This window comes from Mirounga leonina, unplaced genomic scaffold (genome assembly GCF_011800145.1).
Source record: "Mirounga leonina isolate KUSES-001 unplaced genomic scaffold, KU_Mleo_1.0 Mir_101664, whole genome shotgun sequence".
Taxonomy (NCBI): Eukaryota; Metazoa; Chordata; class Mammalia; order Carnivora; family Phocidae; genus Mirounga; species Mirounga leonina.
The window spans coordinates 3,613,231-3,627,239 of record NW_023270175.1 but is presented as its reverse complement, the minus strand read 5'-3'; the positions used below and the strand labels follow the sequence as shown (position 1 = coordinate 3,627,239).

Genomic DNA, 14,009 nt, shown 5'->3' with positions numbered 1-14,009 from the left:
GGAATGAGATCCTGAAATTTGGAAAGAGGATGTGTGGGGAAGACACTGATGAAGCTAGGGAAAAAAGTCCCTAAATATTGATGAGTCTTCTTTGTCTGTGGAAGACGCCTCTCCACAATTGGTGGAAGGAGCCTCCTTGCTCCCAGTAGAAGCAGCTCCTTTACCCCTTTCTGGGGGATTAACCTTGCATTGCCTGAGGGAAATATAATGGCCTCCCCTGAGGCAGTTGCCATGCAAGACAATGCCAAATCTCCTCATGACCCACCCCTCTCCCCTACTTCACTTTTAGACCCTATAACTAGATTCAAGTTCCAGCAGAAGCCTAAAGGTGAGGTGCAGAGTGACCCATGAGGAGGCACACTTCATTCCAAAAGAACAACCTGAGTGTTCTAATGTATACAGACAAAAACCCAGGGAATGTGTTAGTGGGATAGTGGTAGTAGGATGTGGGAATAGATAGTAGGAGTGTGGGATAGTGGTAGAAAGAACATGAAGTTGGGTCAGGCAAAATCTGATATAGACTCACTAAGCAGAGATTCTGCATTTAATGTTGCAGCTTGGGGAGTTCAAAAGGGCTCTAACCCTTTGGTTGGCTGGTTGGCCGAAACCCTTTTGTGGCCAACTGTGAGCAAGTTGCGAATGCTGGACCTGCCTTGGTTTAATGTAGAGGAAGGGATTCAAAGGCTTATGGAGATTGGGATGTTAGAGTGGATTTGTCATATAAAAACTACTCAGCCACCCTGAGTGGGTCCAGAAGACACACCTTTTACCAGTACTGTGACAAATAAATTTGTGAGGGGAGCTCTGGCATCCTTGGAAAGCTGTATGATAATTATTTTCTGTACACCAGACCTTGACAAGGGGAATTATGGTCACTGAACTGGGACACCTAAATAAAATGAAAGTAGTTGAATCCCAGGATAGCAGGGGTCAAATGGCAGCACTCAATCATGAAAGGCAACATGGACATGTTGACCAAAATGGGTAGCAGAATAAAAGCAGCAATCAAAATAGTCTGGCTCGGGGTGCCTAGGTGGCTCAGTCGTTGGGCGTCTGCCTTCGGCTCAGGTCATGATCCCGGGGTCCTGGGATGGAGCTCCGCATTGGGCTCCCTCCTCTGGGGGAAGCCTGCTTCTCCTTCTCTCACTCCCGCTGCTTGTGTTCCCTCTCTCACTGAGTCTCTCTCTGTCAAATAAATGAATAAAATATTAAAATAGTCTGGCTCATGTAGTCCTCTGGTACTGACTAATTGATCATGGTGTTCTTAGAAGTGAAATAGATAAGAAGTCTACTAAATTCTTACTTGATCTGTATAAGCAGAGTTGTAGGTCAAGTGAACGAAAGTCTAACCTGAATCATAATAACGAAAGCCATAGCCCCTCAATCAATTCCCGGACTTGAACCAGTTTAGAGACCCAGAACCCCTTGAATGAAAGGGAGGCTGGGTCCCCTTGAGGAAGGACCCTGGTACACTACTGAAAATGTATACTGTTAGTCTTTCTCTCAGCCTGCCTCAAAGGGACCCATGGCCTTTTACCAGGGTAATTGTTCATTGAGGAATGGAAATAATTCAATCTTTCGGGGACTACCAGATATTGGCTCTGAACTGTCACTAATTCCAGGAGACCCAAAACATCACTGTGGCCTACCAGTCAGAGTAGGGGCTCATGGAGGTCAGGTGATCAATGGAGTTGTAGCTCCAGTCCATCTCATAGTGGGTCCAGTGGGTTATTCATTCCGTGGTTATTTCCCCAGTTCCAGAATGCCTAATTAGAATGAACTTACTAAGCAGCTGGCAGAATCTCCACATTGATTCCCTGACTGGTGGAGTGAGAGCTATTATAGTAGGAAAGGCCAAGCGGAAGTCATTAGAACTGCTGGTAGAGAGTTTTAGAAAAATAGTAAATCAAAAGCAATACTGCATTCCTGTAGAAATGGTGGAGATTAGTGCCACTATCAAGGTTTTGAAAGATGCAGAGGTGGTGATTCCCACCACATCCCCAATTCAACTCTCCTATTTGGTTTATGCAGAAGACAGATGGATCTTTGAGAATGGCAGTGGATTGTCTTACGCTTCACCAGGCGGTGACTCTAATTTGCACCTGCTCTACCAGATATGGTTTCCTTGCTTGAGCAAATGCACATGTCCTCTGGTGCTTGGTATGCAGCAATTATTTGACAAATGTCTTTTACCAGAAGCAGTTTTAGCTGGCGAGGGCAGCAATACACCTTCACTGTCTTACCTCAGGGGTATATCAACTCTCCAAGACCTATGTCATAATTTAGTTCATAGGGATCTTGATCAACTTGCACAAATTATCACACGGGTCCATTACATTGATGACATTAGGCTGATTGTACTTAATAAACAAGAAGTAGCAACTACACTAGCCTTATTAGTATGCCATTTGCCTATCAGAGGGTAAGAAATACATCTAACAGAAATTCAGGGACCTTCTACTTTAGTGAAATTTCTAGGGATCCAGTGGTATGGGGCATGCTGAAATATCCCTTTTAAAGCAAAAGATAAGTTGTTGCCTCTGGCACCTTCTACAACCAAGAGAGTCACAACTCCCTGTGGGAAATCATTCCTGGATTTTGAAGGCAACATATTCCCCCATTTGGATGTGTTATGCTAGCCTATTATTGAGTGACCCCGAAAGCTGCCTTTTTGAGGGGGAGCCCAGAACAAGAAAAGGGTCTGCCACAAGTCCAGGCACTGCTGTGCCACTTGGGACAGATAATCAAGCAGATCCAATAGTACTTGAAGGTGTCAGTGACGGATGGGGATGCTGTTTGGAGCCTTTGACAGGCCTCTATACACCATCATCCCACCTCCGCCCTCCACAAGTGCGACATCCCTCCTCCAACCTAATCAGAGCTGATTTACATAATTTCTAACAAGCACTGAGCACTTGCTATGTGCCAGGCATTGAGATTGACACAGTATTTTTTGTTTATTTAATCATCACATCTACCCTTTGAAGTAGGTTCTAATACTATATATATGTGTGTGTGTGTGTGTGTGTGTATATAAATATATATTCTAATATTATATATATTCTAAATATTCTAATACTATATATACATGTCTGTGTGTGTGTATGTATATATTCTATATATGATGACTTTAAGCATCAGAGAAGTTAATTGACCTTCAGTCATATAGGTAATAAGTGGTAGAACCAGCTTTGAAATCAGGTATGTCTAATGCATCGTGTGTATTTGTAACTATAATGCTATGTTGCCTCATTTAGTGAATGCTAAAGATTATACTTTAATTTGCTTGGACTTCGTGAATGCTTAAGATTAGAGTGACCAGTTTTAGAGCACCCCAGTTTGCCCCAGACAGTCCTAGTTTTAGCACTGAAAGTCCCACTTTCTGGGAATCCCCTCTATCCTATGCAAATCCAGACAATGGTCACCCTAGTTCAGCCGGTGATAATTTGCTAGTCACAACCTATATGGTTATTGCTTTCCAGGAAATGACTGGCAACAAACTTAGGATTCACTTGATCCACGGTGATATCTGAGACCAGGCCCATCACCTTTCCCTAAAACCATCCACTGTGGCTCATCTAAAAGGTGGCAAAATCACCAGATCCTAGCAGGACTGGTTATTGGGCTTCACCAGTATGTTTGAGAACAACTTTCTGCCACCATAAGCGAAGACACAGGCCCAAGCTTCTTCAATCACCTTGTCATTCCTGAAGATCATCGCAACACAGGCTCTTGCTATGCTCCCTTGAGACCCTACTAATTGGAACCCACTAGCTAGATCTGACTTTGTCAAATAGCCCCTCCATAAGATCATGAAAGAGGAACTAGGAGTCCCTGGTCTATTTGATCAGTGTAGGCAATCACCTCAGATAGATTGGTCCATCCAAGTGGAATTTAGGAAGCCAAAATTATTTGCTCGGCTTATGTTCACATTAGATAATCACAGTCTCAGCAGGCTAATTGCAGATCTTCCAGTAGTGTTGAGTAGGTCCAAACCTAATGGCCTTTCTTTTTTTTTATTTTATTATGTTATGTTAATCACTATACGTTACATCATTAGTTTTTGATGTAGTGTTCCATAATTCATTGCTTGCATATAACACCCAGTGCTCCGTGCAGTACGTGCCCTCTTTAATACCCACCACCAGGCTAACCCATCCCCCCACCCCCCTCCCCTCTAGAACCCTCAGTTTGTTTCTCAGAGTCCATAGTCTCTCATTGTTCCGTCTCCCCCTCCAATTCCCCCCCTTCATTTTTCCCTTCCTACTATCTTCTTTTATTTTTTTAATTTTTTTTATTTTTTAAGATTTTATTTATTTGACACAGAGAGAGACATCGAGAGAGGGAACACAAGCAGGGGGAATGGGAGAGGGAGAAGCAGGCTCCCCACCGAGCAGGGAGCCCAATGTGGGGCTCGATCCCAGGACCCCGGAATCATGACCCGAGCCGAAGGCAGACGCTTAACGACTGAGCCACCCAGGTGCCCCTTCTTTTATTTTTTAACATATAATGTATTATTTGTTTCAGAGGTACAGGTCTGTGATTCAACAGTCTTACACAATTCACAGCACTCACCATAGCACAGACCCTCCCCAATGTCTATCACCCAGCCACCCCATCCCTCCCACCCCCCACCACTCCAGCAACCCTCAGTTTGTTTCCTGAGATTAAAAATTCCTCATATCAGTGAGGTCATATGATACATGTCTTTCTCTGATTGACTTATTTTGCTCACCATAATACCCTCCAGCTCTATCCACGTCATTGCAAATGTCAAGATCTCATTCCTTTTGATGGCTGCATAATATTCCATTGTATATATATACCACATCTTCTTTATCCATTCATCTGTTGATGGACATTTTGGCTCTTTCCATAGTTTGGCTATTGTGGACATTGCTGCTATAAACATTGGGGTGCATGTACCCCTTTGGATCCCTACATTTCTATCTTTGGGGTAAATACCCAGTAGTACAATTGCTGGGTCATATGGTAGCTCTATTTTCAACTTTTTGAGGAACCTCCATACTGTTTTCCAGAGTAGCTGCACCAACTTGCATTCCCACCAACAGCGTAGGAGGATTCCCCTTTCTCCACATTCCTGTCAGCATCTGTCGTTTCCTGACTCGTTAATTTTAGCCATTCTGACTGCTGTGAGGTGGTATCTCACTGAGGTTTTGATTTGGATTTCCCTGATGCCGAGCGATGTTGAGCACTTTTTCATGTGTCTGTTGGCCATTTGGATGTCTTCTTTGGAAAAATGTCTGTTCATGTCTTCTGCCCATTTCTTGATTGGATCATTTGTTCTTTGGGTGTTAAGTTTACTAAGTTCTTTATAGATTTTGGATACTAGCACTTTTGCTGTGCAAAAGCTTTTTATCTTGATGAAGTCCCAATAGTTCATTTTTGCCCTTGTTTCCCTTGCCTTTGGTGATGTTTCTGGGAAGAAGTTGCTGCGGCTGGGGTCAAAGAGGTTGCTGCCTGTGTTCTCCTTTAGGATTTTGATGGATTTCTGTCTCACAATGAGGTCTTTCAACCATTTTGAGTCTATTTTTGTGTGTGGTGTAAGGAAATGGTCCAGTTTCATTCTTCTGCATGTGGCTGTCCAATTTTCCCAACACGATTTGTTGAAGAGACTGTTTTCCATTGGATGTTCTTTCCTGCTTTGTCAAAGATTACTTGACCATAGAGTTGAGGGTCCATTTCTGGGCTCTCTATTCTGTTCCATTGATCTATGTGTCTGTTTTTGTGCCAGTACCATACTGTCTTGATGATGACAGCTTTGTAATAGAGCTTGAAGTCCGGAATGGTGATGCCACCAGCTTTGCTTTCCTTTTTCAGCATTCCTTTGGCTATTCAGGGTCTTTTCTGGTTCCATACAAATTTTAGGATTATATGTTCCATTTCTTTGAAAAAAGTTGATGGTATTTTGATAGGGATTGCTTTAAATGTGTAGATTGCTCTAGGTAGCTTTGACATCTTCACAACATTTGTTCTTCCAATCCATGAGCATGGAATGTTTTTCCATTTCTTTGTGTCTTCCTCAATTTCTTTCATGAGTATTTTATAGTTCTCTGAGTACAGATTCTTTGCCTCTTTGGTTAGATTTATTCCTAGGTATCTTATGGTTTTGGGTGCAATTGAAATGGGATTGACTCCTTAATTTCTCTTTCTTCTGTCTTGTTGTTGGTGTATAGGAATGCCACTGATTTCTGTGCATTGATTTTATATCCTGCCACTTTACTGAATTCTTGTATGAGTTCTAGCAGTTTTGGGGTGGAGTCTTTTGGGTTTTCCACATAAAGTATCATATCATCTGCAAAGAATGAGAGTTTGACTTCTTCTTTGTCGATTCAGATGCTTTTTATATCTTTCTGATGTCTGATTGCTGTGGCTAGGACTTCTAATACTTTGTTGAATAGCAGTGGAGATGGTGGACATCCCTGCCGTGTTCCTGACCTTAGGGGGAAAGCTCTCAGTTTTTCCCCATTGAGAATGATATTTGCTGTGGGTTTTTTATAGATGGCTTTTGTGATCTTGAGGTATGTACCCTCTATCCCTATACTCTGAAGAGTTTTGATCAAGAAAGGATGTTGTACTTTGTCAAATCCTTTTTCTGCATCTATTGAGAGGACCATATGGTTCTTGTTCTTTCTTTTATTAATGTATTGTATCACATTGATTGATTTGTGGATGTTGAACCAACCTTGCACCCAGGGATAAATCCCACTTGGTCGTGGTGAATAATCTTTTTAATGTACTGTGGGATCCTATTGGCTAGTATTTTGGTGAGAATTTTTGCATTCATGTTCATCAAGGATATTGGTCTGTAATTCTCCTTTTTGATGGGGTCTTTGTCTGGTTTTGGGATCAAGGTAATGGTGGCCTCATAAAACGAGTTTGGAAGTTTTCCTTCCATTTCTATTTTTGGAACAGTTTCAGAAGAATAGGTATTAATTCTTCTTTAAATGTTTGGTAGAATTCCCCTGGGAAGCCATCTGTTTGTTGGGAGATTTTTGATGACTACTTCAATTTCCTTAGTGGTTATAGGTCAGCTCAGGTTCTCTATTTCTTCCTGGTTCAGTTTTGGTAGTTGATACATTTCTAGGAATGCATCCATTTCTTCCAGATTATCTAATTTGCTGGCATATAGTTGCTCATAATATGTTCTTATAATTGTTTGTATTTCTTTGGTGTTGGTTGTGATCTCTCCTCTTTCATTCATGATTTTATTTATTTGGGTCATTTCTCTTTTCTTTTTGATAAGTCTGGCCAGGGGTTTATCAATCTTATTAATTCTTTCAAAGAACCAGCTCCTAGTTTCATTGATCTGTTCTACTGTTCTTTTGGTTTCTATTTCATTGATTTCTGCTGTGATCTTTATTATTTCTCTTCTCCTGCTGGGCTTAGGCTTTATTTGTTGTTCTTCCTCCAGCTCCTTTAGGTGTAGGGCTAGGTTGTGTATTTGAGACCTTTCTTGTTTCTTGAGAAAGGCTTGTATTGCTATATACATTCCTCTTAAGACTGCCTGTGCTGCATCCCAAAGGTTTTGAACAGTTGTGTTTTCATTTTCATTTGTTTCCATGAATTTTTAAAATTCTTCTTTAATTTCCTGGTTGACTCATTCATTCTTTAGTAGGATGCTCTTTAGCCTCCATGTATTTGAGTTCTTTCCGACTTTCCTCTTGTGATTGAGTTCTAGTTTCTAAGTACTGTGGTCTGAAAATATGCAGGGAATGATCCCAATCTTTTGGTATTGGTTGAGACCTGATTTGTGACCTAGGATGTGATCTATTCTGGAGAATGTTCCATGGGCACTAGAGAAGAATGTGTATTCTGTTGCTTTGGGGTGGAATGTTCTGAATATATCTGTCAAGTCCATTTGGTCCAGTGTGTGATTTAAAGTCTTTATTTCCTTGTGGATCTTTTGCTTAGATGATCTGTCCATTTCAGTGAGGGGGGTGTTAAAGTCCCCTACTATTATTGTATTGTCAATGTGTTTCTTTGCTTTTGTTATTAATTGGCTTATATAATTGGCTGCTCCCATGTTAGGGGCATAGATATTTACAATTGTTAGATCTTCTTGTTGGATAGACCCTTTAAGTATGATATAGTGTCCTTCCTCATCTCTTATTATAGTCTCTGGTTTAAAATCTAATTTGTCTGATATAAGGATTGCCACCCAGCTTTCTTTTGGTGTCCATTAACATGGTAAATGGTTTTCCACCCCCCCACTTTCAGTCTGGAGGTGTTTTGGGGTCTAAAATTAGTCTCTTGCCTAATGGCCTTTCTTATAACTCTGTCAGACCTTGAGTCTCTTGCCCCAAAGAGAGTATTTGATTTGGGGAAATAGGAACAAAAGTGACACTCGAACAGTTCAAAAAGTTCTCAACCAAACTGAGATAAGACATTTACCCGAAAGGAGGTTTTGTGTGAATTTCATGAACCATATTTCTCTCCAGCTGTGCAAGAAATTGTTCCCAGTACCCAGGCTGCATGTCTTTGCTTTCCAATGTATCTAACTTATGCTAAAAAGATGCAAGGGAGAATTTGAGGCCAGCATTTCCTAAGCTTTCTCAAGATAAGAAGTCTTACATAAGGATGTTAGATGAGTATGATTTTAAACACTAGCTATTTCTAAAAAGGCTCAAGGCTACTTGCAATTTTGCCTGTAGTGCCTCCTAACTAAAGGCTCCAATTTAAGCATGGTCATGAAGTTTTTCTTGATGCTCAACTCTTAACTGTTTTATTTGGCTTTCTTGGTTCCTCTCAATTCACTTTGGTTGCTCTGAACTTCGGTGGCCTCAAAAATACAGCAAAATTGAACTTACTCCAGTCTCTGTCTTTAGTTGCATTTGGCTGTCCTGAAAATCAGGTCTTTTTCAAAATTTGGGTCTAAAAGTGTCTCTATTCCACAACCGTGAAACCGGAATGTGGTGGTATGTTTTTTTTAAATCTAAGTAAATAATTGGAATTATTTCAAATTGGCAGAGGATCCAAAGAAGCAAAAGTGGGCAGCTTTTTTAATTTTCTTTTTAAAATTGATTCTACCTATGAGAGAATTTTTACTAAGCAAGTGTTTAAGACTCAATGGTAAGCTCTCGGCCAGGCTCTCACATAGGCCAAGCTCTCACATAGAAATCTTGCCCATTTCTTCCCCACAGCACAGACCCGCCAAATCTGCTCCTGTCTCTTCTGTCTTGGAGACCATCAGATGCCATTCTCCGTCAGACTTACTTGAATGCTTTGGCTTTGGTTTTCATGTCCATCCCCACTGCCACAACCTCAGTTTAGTCCCAATTTCTCTTCTGTCCAGACGGTAGCAATTGTCTCTTAACTAGTTTTTCTGTCTCCAGGTTAACACCTTTGAAGCCTACCCTCTGATTTGCTAACAAATTAATCTTTTCTAAGGCATAGCTCTAAGCATGTTGTGCTTCTATGCCAAAACTTTGAACAGTTTCCTATTTTGAATTAATCCTAAAACTCTCAGCTTGGTGTTCAAAACCATTCACAACTTAACTTTCCAGCCTTGACCCACATCACTGACCTACTCTACCCTGACATTTCAGCCTCTCTATGCTTTTTCAACTCCACTGCTTTGCCTACCTTATTCTCTTTGACTTGAATTCCTTTCTCCCTGCAAACAATTCCACATGTTCTAATCACACCTTCAAGATCCTTCTGTCACTAAATTGGATAATCATTCAAATACTCCTTTCATTCTTAGAGTGATCCTCCCAGCAACTCTGGCTTTTGTTCAAATTTTCCCCCAGGATCAGATCTCAGTCCAAGGTTTAGGGCCTCTGCTGCATGTAAACAGACCTACTTCATGATGACCTAGCTGATTTTCAAGTACCATCCACCCTGAGTACCCTTCCTGCACTGTCCTAGTGAACAGACTTTGTCCTGGGTTCCAGCTCCCTCTCTTTCTTTGTCTATCCTATGTGGTCACCAAAAAACTTTATATCTTATGGTCAGAACCTAAAGTGGTGATGATGGCCTTGACTTCATTTACTACTTCTACCACTTTTCTTCCCCTCTGTCTTGCTTGATTGGTTAGTTGTTAAAACCATTACATGTAAGGAATTATACTCAGCCTTTTGTCTGTATAAAAGGGTAGTAGTAGTGTATGTGCAGAGCTGATCCTCAGTGCCAAAATTTAAAATTTCAGATGGACTGCCTTCCCCTACTCAACTCTGTCTGTGTCCTAGGTTGTCCAGAATCCAGGAAGCTTTCCAAAATCCACTGCACTGGTGTCAGCATTTAATTGGGCAACCCCATAAAAGTAATTCATGGTTTCTGCCCTATGGATAGAATAATTCTCATACCAGCGCCCACCCCATGTTTTCAACCACAGCCCTTGGTTTTGTGGTCCCCTAAAGCCACAACAGTTTTGAGTAGTAAATGTCAAATACTCATGATAAAATATGAGAAGACTCATAATATTATAATGGTAATGATGATGATGATGGTAACATTCATTGACTGTTATATGCCAAGCACTGTGGAGAAATGTCTGTTTATGTCTTCTGCCCATTTCTTGATTGGATTATTTGTTTTTTGGGTGTTGAGTTTGATTTTGCATACTAGGCCTTTATCTGATACGTCATTTGCGAATATCTTGTCCCATTCTGTAGGTTGACTTCTAGTTTTGTTGACTGTTTCCTTTGCTGTGCAAAAGTTTTTATCCTGATGAAGTCCCAATAGTTCATTTTTGCTTTTGTTTCTCTTGCCTTTGGAGACCTGTCTAGCAAGAAGTTGCTGCGGCCAAGGTCAAAGAGGTTGTTACCTGCATTGTCCTCTAGGATTTGATGGATTCCTGTCTCACATTTAGGTCTTTCATCCATTTTGAGTTTATTTTTGTGTATGATATAATAAGAAAGTGGCCCAGTTTCATTCTTCTGCATGTGGATATCCAATTTTCTCAACACCATTTGTTGAAGAGACTGTCTGTTTTCCATTGGATATTCTTTCCTGCTTTGTCGAAGATTACTTGACCATAGAGTTGAGGGTCCATTTCTGGGCTCTCTATTCTGTTCCATTGACCAATGTGTCTGTTTTTGTGCCAGTACCATACTGTCTTGATGATGACAGCTTTGTAATAGAGCTCGAAGTCCGGAATTGTGATGCCACCAGCTTTGCTTTTCTTTTTCAACATTCCTCTGGCTATGCGGGGTCTTTTCTGGTTCCATACAAAGTTTAAGATTATTTGTTCCAGCTCTGTGAAAAATGTCAATGGTATTTTGATAGAGATTGTATTGGATGTGTAGATTGCTCTGGGTAGCATAGTCATTTTAACAATATTTGTTCTTCCAATCCATGAGTATGGAATGTTTTTCCATTTCTTTGTGTCTTCCTCAATTTCTTCCATAAGTGTTCTGTAGTTTTTAGAGTACAGATCTTTTACCTCTTTGGTTAGGCTTATTTCTAAATATTTTATGGTTTTTGGTGCAACTGTAAATGGGATCGATTCCTTAATTTCTCTTTCTTCTGTCTCATTGTTTACACCTAATTTCTGTGTATTGATTTTATATCCTGCCACATTGCTGAATTACTGTATGAGTTCTAGCAATTTTAGGGTGGAGTCCTTTGGGTTTCCCACAGAAAGTATCATGTATGAGACACAATTTTAGACACAATTTTGAGGATACCATAATGAGCAATTCTTGTTCTTGGAGGGGCTTACATCCTGGTTAGGGGGACATGAACAAAATAAACAGGTTAGTGTCATAATGTATTAGATGGCAGTGAGTGCTAAAGAGAAGATTAAAGCAGTGAAGAGAAATAGGGAGTATCTGGGGTGGGGGAATGGTGCAATTTTTAATATAGCAGGCAAGGTAGACTTCACTGAGAAGATGATATTTGACACAATTCTGATAAAGACCTGAATTGACCCACTTGGCATTTACCTCTAGATACATGCTAATTGAGCAGCAAACTAGGAGTAGGGGGAAGGAGTCAAGTAAAAGCTTTCAAACCAGTCTGACTCTTTGAATGTAGATAAACCCTTACAAACAGAGAAAATATTTACTATATCTTCATCACAGTTTCCACCATATTTTCTCCTTTTCCAAATTATTTGGGCTGTCCATAGTACAACCTCACACTGAGAAGAAATAGAGCAGCCAGGACCTTGGTATTAGATCAGCCTGTGTTCCTGTCTCAACTCTGCCACTTGCCATGTGACTTTGAAGCAAATAACTTAAATCAGCTGCTTTTGCAAAACAGGGATGTAATAGCAGTCCTCTTGGCGGACCATTGTAAGGATTCAATGAGACAAGGCAAGTGATGTATTTCATATGGTGCTCACAAAAGTTGGGTTATTGTAGTAGTTGTTGCTGTTTGGTTTTATCAGGAAGGTATAAAGGAATTGGTGGCCACAACACCCTAAAACAGACATTGATTGTTTCCTGGTTTCTCAGCCTCTACTAGGAAAATTAATTCAGACATGTTTCCATGTTGAAAGCAGATTTTATAGTGGTTATTTGTTATTTTCATCTGTACATAGTGGCAAACAACTGTAGAGCAACAAATCAACCAAATTAGCTGGAGAAAAACAATAAAAACACTGCTTCAACTGAAAATGGTTATTTCGGGGGATATCTACTAAAGTGAACAGAGATTCTCTTTAGAAGGAAGGCCTTCAGCAAAGCTGGAATTGAGAGCTACATCGATATATGACTTTCTGCCAGAAATACTCTGTATCAATAAGAACGCATTGCTTGCTTAAGTGTATATTTCTCTATTTAGATGGCACTTGTTTGTGGGTGGAAAATATATAAAAAATATGTGTTTGATCTAGGGAAAAATGAGTCTTAATTTCAAACATATAAACAAACTCGTTTTGAATCTCAGTAAAAACAAATCTGTTTTGGAGTTAACACCTAATATTCTATATTACAGCCTAAAGTCTAGTTTTTTACTCAAATAATACACCCATTAAGATAGAAGTACAGAACAGAAACATTGACATCCTCTTCACACTGAGCAAGTATGTGACCCAAAATTAGTGCTGAGTCCTGAGTTTCCATAAATCTTTCACATATTTACAATGGTGTTAAAATATTTTTCAAAAGGATTAAAAAAATAAAGTGAGTCAGGGAGAAAAAGAAAGGGACCTAAGTATTACATCCTAGTTCTAGCCAATTGCCTCCTCTTCACCAATACAGAATACATATATACAGTTGACGCTTAACCACATGGGGGTTAGGGGTACCAACCCCCCACCCAACTGAAAATCCACATAAAACTTTTTTTTTTAAGGATTTTATTTATTTATTTGACAGAGAGAGACACAGCGAGAGAGGGAGCACAAGCAGGGGGAGTGGGAGAGGGAGAAGCAGGCTTCCCTCAGAGCAGAGAGCCCGATGCGGGGCTCGATCCCAGGACCCTGGGATCATGACCTGAGCCGAAGGCAGATGCTTAACGACTGAGCCACCCAGGCGCCCCCACATAAAACTTTTAACTCCCCCAAAACTTAACTACTAATAGCTTGCTGTTCACCAGAAGCCTTCCTGATAACATTAACAGTTGATTAACACATATTTTGTATGTTGCATGTATTATATAATGTATTCCTACAATAAAGTAAGCTATAGAAAAGAAAATGTTATTAAGAAAATCATAAGGGGGGCGCCTTGGTGGCTCAGTCCATTAAGTGTCTGACTCTTGGTTTTGGCTCAGGTCATGATCTCATGGGTCATTGGACTGAGCCCTGTGTCTGGCTCTGTGCTCAGTGGGAAATCTGAAAGATTCTCTCCCTCTGCCCCTCCCCCCCACTTGCTCTCTCTCTCTCTTTCTCTAAAAATAAATCTTTACCCCAAAAAAGAAAATCATAAGGAAAAGGGGTGTCTGGCTGGTACAGTCAGTTAAGCCTCCAACTCCTGGTTTCAGCTCAGGTCATGATCTCAGGGTCATGAAATTTAGCCTTGCATTGGGCTCCGCACTGAGTGTAGAGTCTGCTTACGACTCTCTCTCCATCTCCATCTGCCTCTCCCTGTCCCCTTCCA

At 40.6% G+C, this 14,009-nt stretch overlaps 1 pseudogene; it reads left to right on the top strand.

The window, feature by feature from the left end:
• The first annotated feature begins 1,518 nt into the window (after positions 1 to 1,518).
• Positions 1,519 to 2,875, top strand: LOC118010753 (annotated as a pseudogene).
• The last annotated feature ends 11,134 nt before the right edge of the window (positions 2,876 to 14,009 follow it).